The sequence below is a fragment of the Quercus suber genome, unplaced genomic scaffold (assembly GCF_002906115.3).
Source record: "Quercus suber isolate HL8 unplaced genomic scaffold, Cork oak 2.0 scaffold_52, whole genome shotgun sequence".
In the NCBI taxonomy this organism is placed as follows: domain Eukaryota; kingdom Viridiplantae; phylum Streptophyta; class Magnoliopsida; order Fagales; family Fagaceae; genus Quercus; species Quercus suber.
The window spans coordinates 45,112-52,232 of NW_027069517.1; the positions used below are offsets into that span (position 1 = coordinate 45,112).

At 33.2% G+C, this 7,121-nt stretch overlaps 1 pseudogene; it reads right to left on the reverse strand.

Annotated features, from left to right (window-relative positions):
• Nucleotides 1-3,041: 3,041 nt before the first annotated feature.
• On the reverse strand, nucleotides 3,042-6,843 carry LOC112022816 (uncharacterized; annotated as a pseudogene).
• Between the last annotated feature and the right edge of the window lie 278 nt (nucleotides 6,844-7,121).

Genomic DNA, 7,121 nt, shown 5'->3' on the forward strand with positions numbered 1-7,121 from the left:
GAGGACCACCTTATCCTCGGCCTGACGAAGGTGATTTTGGGGAGAGACTAACCCCAAAGTAAGCTGTCATTCTCACATTTAATGCATTCAACTAACTCCCCCTGGCCGCATTAATGGGGAGGTAACCCCTTGGCAGGATAACGTTGATCAGAGTGAACCACTTGAGTACCGATAAGGACTCTGATGGGACGGACGGCCAGAAAAGAAGGCAAATAGATGATCAACAGATGGAAAGAGGGGATAGGAAGATGAAAACTATAAAAGAAAAGTTAGTAAAGTAAACGAAAGGGGGGGGAAGAAAAAAGAAAAAGTGAGAGAACAATCAGGCCTCTTCGGCCACAGGCCGAGGAGCATTCCCCCATTTGTAAAGAAATCCTTAGCATTTTTATTTTTTTTTATAGAAAAAGTTCATGCATGGTGATCGACGGTCAGCACCTAAACCTCTCAGCCCACTCTCTATAAATTTATTGTTTGGGCTTATTGGGCTGAAAACCCATCACTCAGGGTCAATCCAAATTGAGTCCCTACACCATTAGTTGCTACATCTTCAAAAGGAAAGAAAATAAATTTTCTTTATTGTTAATTATTAGCTCTATTTTGAACACCCTAAAATAAGTGTATTTTAGGAAATTTTACTTAAAAATGATTTAATTACACATTCTTTTTATTCTCTACTAAACTGTAGATGTATATTTCGGACTCTATTCCTAAAATGGTCACCAAACTAATAAATAGTAATACTTATTATATTTCAACTTAATGTATTCCTTATAATACTTATTCCTATTTCCATGTAATAATCATTACAATGTACCAAACGTGTCCTTAGATCCTTAGGAATGTAATTCATTGCAATTTGGAAGCCTCTATTCCTATGTTTGATTTCATTGGAAATTTTTTAAGGCTCCTAAGAATGTGAGATGATAATTTTTTGTTTATTCATAGAAATTTTAAATAAATTATTTATTTTTCCTATTTTATCCTTAGATTTGAATGTAAACTACCAAGTCCTTTAAAAAAAAGGATATTCCTTTAAATAAATAATGAAAAACAAAATATAAATTATTAATTATGACAAATTCAATAATATTGTAGTCTAATATTTTAAAATAACAAGTACAATACAAAAATAACTATTTATCTCAAATGCTTTATTCTTAATAATAATTTTTAAAAGAGCTTAATCCATAATAAAACAACCTGACAACGTTTAGGTCTATAAGACAAGAAAAGATATTTATGATTTATTTTATATTTTATTTTAATTGCTTAAATCATAAGGAAAAAGGGATTAAAATTGTCATAAAAAATATAATTTTCTTTAAGTTTGAGAATCTAGATATCCACTTGTTTTAAAAGGAATTTACATTCCTACTAAAAGTGGTTTAAAGGGGAAATCCAGATTTCACTAGCATTTGATTCCCTAGAGTGATTTGCAACCAAACATAGAAATCTTTAAACATTTATAAGAATCCTAAAACATTACCTTGTACCAAACACCACATTAAGGTCTGTTGGGATCTACTTATTTTGTTGAAACTAAATTTTTTTTTTATGAAAGTACCGTAGATAAAGGTAAAAGTTAATTAAAATAATACAATGAGACTCCTGAATAGTCCTAAAAAGTACAGTGAGGCTCATGAATAGTAACAAAAATAAGTTGAATAGTAAAATAATCTGGCAAAAAATAAGCTATCAAAACAAAGCTTTAGTATGCATTTGGCTCCATCTTAAATAACCAATTTATTTTACTATTCAACTTATTTTTGCTACTATTCATGAGTTTCACTGCACTTTTTGGTACTATTCATAGGTCCCACTGTACTACTTCAGCAAATTTTTACTTTTATCTACAGTACTTTTAGCAAAAAGTTTTCAGTTTTAGCAAAATAAGCAAATTTCAAATAGACCCTTAAAATGCAAATATTATAAGATACACTTCAAAAATATATTTATTTTTTAATTAGTGATTTAAAAAAAAAAACTATATATATTATAAGATAAATTATAATTGTTGATTGGATATCCAATTGACAAAGTTAGCGCAATGCTTTTGCTTTTTTTGGCCGATTGAGAAGGTTGCCGTAATCGGTGGAGAAATAATCTATATCTTAAGTGGACCTAGCATGGAGTATTTAGAACATTGCATGCACATTATCAGCTATATGAATGAACAGAGAGTATTGGTGTACAAGAAGATAATAACAGCCATTGCAAAGCATTTTCATTTTTTCGGTTATACACTCTAGACAGAGTACGAATAACAAATATATTATGGTTCTCACATACAGAATGTGCATGCAGATTCTTTTTCTTTATAAAGTTGAAAAAATGTTACTAAGTAGTAAGTAATATGTTTATATGACTCAATTCTTTTTTGGTTAAAGTATATACGATTCAACTATTTGTCCAAAAGCCAATATATAGAATGACTGGCCACCGAGAGAGGTGAGCTAGCGGTCTTGGTGTGAATGCAGGAGCACTAGGTCCCATATTTGATTGCTAATGGGTGAACTGTGGGATTTTTGCCTGCAACTAGTCTAAGCTTCTAGCTCTCTTGAGGGGTTAGGGTGAGGTCTGTGGTCACCTCCGACCACAGTAACTATGGCTCAATTCAATATTCTCTAGTGGGCGTGACCCCAGGGGGTGAGTCACCATGATCGCCCCCACCCCCCTTTTTGTTCATCAAAAAAATATATATAGAATGACAGATGGTAAAGACCTAAACTTTTTAGTTTTAAACTCCAAGCAACTCGACTCCATAAATAGCTTGTACGTCCCAAAATTAGATTGCGTTAATTGAATATAGGCTCTCCATCTTTCTACAAAATAAATAACCAAGAGAAAATCTAGATGAATTTGTAGGGAAAAAAGAGTCTTTGACATCATTTTCACCATCCTGTTTCCAAGTATCTTTGTCTGAAAAGACTTAAATCAACCCTATATTTATATCGGTTGAAAACTTGAAAATTTTCTAGCTTGGGTCTTTCAGGCAATCATTGATCAGCCAGATTTTAGGATGTATAGATAGGTACATTAAATTGAAAGAAAATCCTTTTCAGCACCAAATTTCCCATAAATCAATGAAAATGAAAATACAGAGAAGGCCACAATAACTAGAGTCTTCAACATACTCTCTCTCTCTCTGTGTCATCAAAAAAGGAAAAATTATTATACTGATCAGACTAAAGAGCATCTCTAGGAAACAGAAAACAAACAAACCCAGATAGACTTGTTAACCAGGTGAATATAACTCGTATTCAAATTGTAGGCATTAGAGGATCAGATATAAACAAATATGGCTCATAGAAGCAGATTGATAAAAACTTATCTTTGAAATCACATAACCATAGATTGAGGTCCATCTGAAGCCTTAGATTTCTTCACTTTCTCCATTTTAGTTCTTCTTTTTCTTTGGTATCTCATCTGTAACTGGTTGTGTGCTATGTAGGTGTTGAAGAATGGCAGCCAGGGAATCCAACTGGAAAGCAGGATGGTTAAGAACTGTACTCAACTGTTTTCCTTCCTTCAAGCTGATGACAATGAACCCAGTATTACATGAGACAAATAACGCAATGCAAAGGAAATCTAAAGCTTGCAACAGGATGTAAATCATGGAATTCAAGTACTCACATTAACTTTTGCATAGATCTACAATTCAGCTTGAACTGAGCAGCAGGACTTGGTTGCCATAGGGTCCTCAACTCAGGAAGGAACTCTGAGAGGGAAGAGAGATCATATGCTTTCAATTTCTTCTGTCAGCTTCGAAGTTTCTTCTTCTGAAAGAACATACATTAGATATTTAAGGTACTATAGAGCTTGAATATTATTCATAAATAAATTTCACAAGTGCAATCAAACAATTTGCCACAACATATTAGTTTAAAAGGTTTAAACAAAACAAAAGAAAGACATCACCTTAGATTTTTTCTTTTCTTTTCTATTTAAATAAAGATAAACAATTTTAATACACAACAGAGTCCTGACATTATCCCAAAAGAAATTGGTCTATATTAAATAAAAGAGTGTTCTTTGTAGAGTTTCCTTGATTTGGAGATTAAAACCATGCCTCCACGCAAAGTCCTTAATATAGACTATAAACTCAAGAAGAATGGAATGAGAAAATATTGAGGTTTACAAGGCTTTGCTAAGATTTTGTGGACCCCCATGGGTTCTTTTTATCAATCGATCAGTTTATCATATCTGTAATCCCCATATCATAATTTTGTTGCAATATAGTTTGTGCTCCAAAAATATTTGATCCAGGCTTTACATTAACTAATCTTTTTTGACATTTTAGAGATGAAGGTTCAAGATTCTGTTCAATTGTCATCCTTTGACATTTGTCACTTCCTTTTTGCTAGGTAAAAAAGGGTAGGAGGAACTAGTTTGTGAAAGATCCTACATGAGCCTTACCATAGTGGCACCCATCCACTAAGGAACCAACACTTAAGCTGAAACAATAAGGGGGCCATAGACACTCCCTCATGAAGGTTATTCGGTCATAGCTTGATGGCCCTGACAACAACCCCATTGGGATCTGAGCAGCATAAGCCAGTGAGTATCTTGCCCGAACCAACAACATGCCCTCAAACTCAAGACAATGATCCCAATTGAACCACATGGGAAGTAAACCTCCATCACTGGGCCAGTCACCCTTGGTGGTGACATTTGCCCACCCCCACCGCCCCCCCCCCCCCCCCCCCCCAAAAAAAATTACCACCAAAAAAAAAAAACCCAAAAATAAGCAGCAAATAAACAACTCAATGCTGTATCTTGTATCCTAGAGGTTGATTGAATGAAGGTACTCACATTTACAATACGTTGAACAAATAGGCTAAGTCACCTATATATTGCATCATGTGTCATTTTTTTTTAATGCCACTCCCTTAACTTCCCATCCCCATTATAGACTAGAATTGGAACATGCTACCACCTACCAGCCTCAAAAGTCAAAATGTATTTGTGGATCCTGCATACCACCTGATTAAAATTTGTCTACATCCTTGCATTTAAAAAAAAAAAAAAAAAAAAAAAAAGCATTTTGTTAATATTGTATAATTTATTTTACAAGTACCAAAAATATATGCCAAATCGCTTTAAACCCCTATGGAAACTCCGATACTATTTTAACTTAGATGTATAAACATCCCTTTAAGGAGTAATGTCTCAACTCTAAAAGTTTGGACCTATGGATTTACCTAAATTAAAACAATCTAGAAACAGATGGGCAAACAAAATGTGTAAAGGAGCTAGACCTTTTATCACAAAAATTCATCAAAAGGAAGACAATCTTTACAATTTTGCGATGCAGGCAGGTCCTGACTGGAACTTTTTTGCCACTTATGCTACAACTCCAAACAGCAAACTCAATAATGCAATAACCAAACCGCCTATAAGTATGTTAGCACAGTTCAAACCACACACCAATAGCACCAAAAATTAACTCTTGCTCCCCAAAAATTATAAATAGACCATTAATCAATATGATGAAGTTCCTCCATCAAAGACACAATCTTGATTATTGCATATCCAAGAGTCAAAACTCTACTAAACTATTAGTGGCAACAATATAACAATAAACAACGAGAAATTTAATTTAAGAATCTCACCTTCTCAATAGCCTTTTGGGCACTCAAAGCGGCAACAGTATCTCTAACCTCTGCATATTTCACCCAAAAAAATTAAAAAATAAAGAAGATAAATAGTAGAAAAAAATAAAGAAAAGGGAAGAGTTTTAGATATTCATAAATTTTGACAAAACAATACAAAGAGAATATATTAAAGAGCATTAAGATTTTGACAATTGAGACACACAAAAGTAGACAATTTTTTTTTGATAGGTAACACACAAAAGTGGACAATTAAAGCTAGAATGAAAAATCTAATGACAATCTTTTATATATATAAGAAAAAAAAATCTAATGATAATCAATCCTTATGAGACCAAAAATTATTCAACTATTAACAATTGACTGAGCAATATATTATTGCAGAAAAAGAAAATCTGCAATAAATACTCCTAAACCAAAACAAATGAAGCCGAAAAGATTCCACACAACCAAAAAAGGTAACAAATGACTACTGCACAAGATTTAACACTGGAAAAACATCATGGTGAACAATATGTTCTAGAAATGCTATTATTCAACTATTAACAATTGACTGAGCATTCAGGATTTGCTTCATAGGAGCAACAGTCCAAATTTTCAAACTCGCCCAATTCATAGAAAACATCCAAACTTACCTGTATAAAACCGGTGTTTCTTCTCGAATTTAAGGTCTGCTTTAGACATCGATTCTGGTCTGCATAGTTTTTCATGATTAAATCATATGGATATAGAGCGATGAAGCAGAAACGAATTGAATCACAAAGGGGAAAAAAAATCATATTAAAGGGTTTGCCAAAATGATATTGATAGTCTTACAGTGAACATGACTTGCCCATCACTGAAGGTTTGGAGCTTCCAGCGAATCAAAATAGCGTGTGAGCTAACGTTTTTCTATAATTCAATAGTTATGATGAGGAATGGGGGATTTGAACACTAGACATCTCTGTTGAAAACATCAAGAGGTGTCAGCTCTGTCTCTTGGCAAATAGCGTGTGAGCTAACTGCTAAGCCCAAAGCCAAAAATTAGAGTTTTGGAGATTGAGACAAAAACAAAGGGAACATAATTGAAACTCATCAAGGAAAATAACATGAAAAGAAAGGAGTGGCAGAAGCAGCTCAATCTCTGTAAAGGGTAAAATTTGTTTCGACGTAAAATGTTTTCTGCCGGAAAATATTTTCAACTGAAAACATTTTCAAGAAAAAAAAATTCCAGTGTTTGGCTGTGTTCCAAAAAAAAAAAAAAAATTCATTTGGTGTGTACAAAAAAATCCACATAGCTAATCTGACAAATATAACAGAAAATCCACAATACCAGCTTCTAACAGAGTATAAAACACACAATACCAACATCAATTTCACAACAATCCAACTAACACCATATCCAATTGATCACAACAGATAAACAAAATCTCATAATAATTTCAATATTATTGAAAATTTTTACAACCATTATTTTCCAAATCTAAAATACAAACTTTCAGGAATTTAGAGAGAGAGAGACTTGCCGAT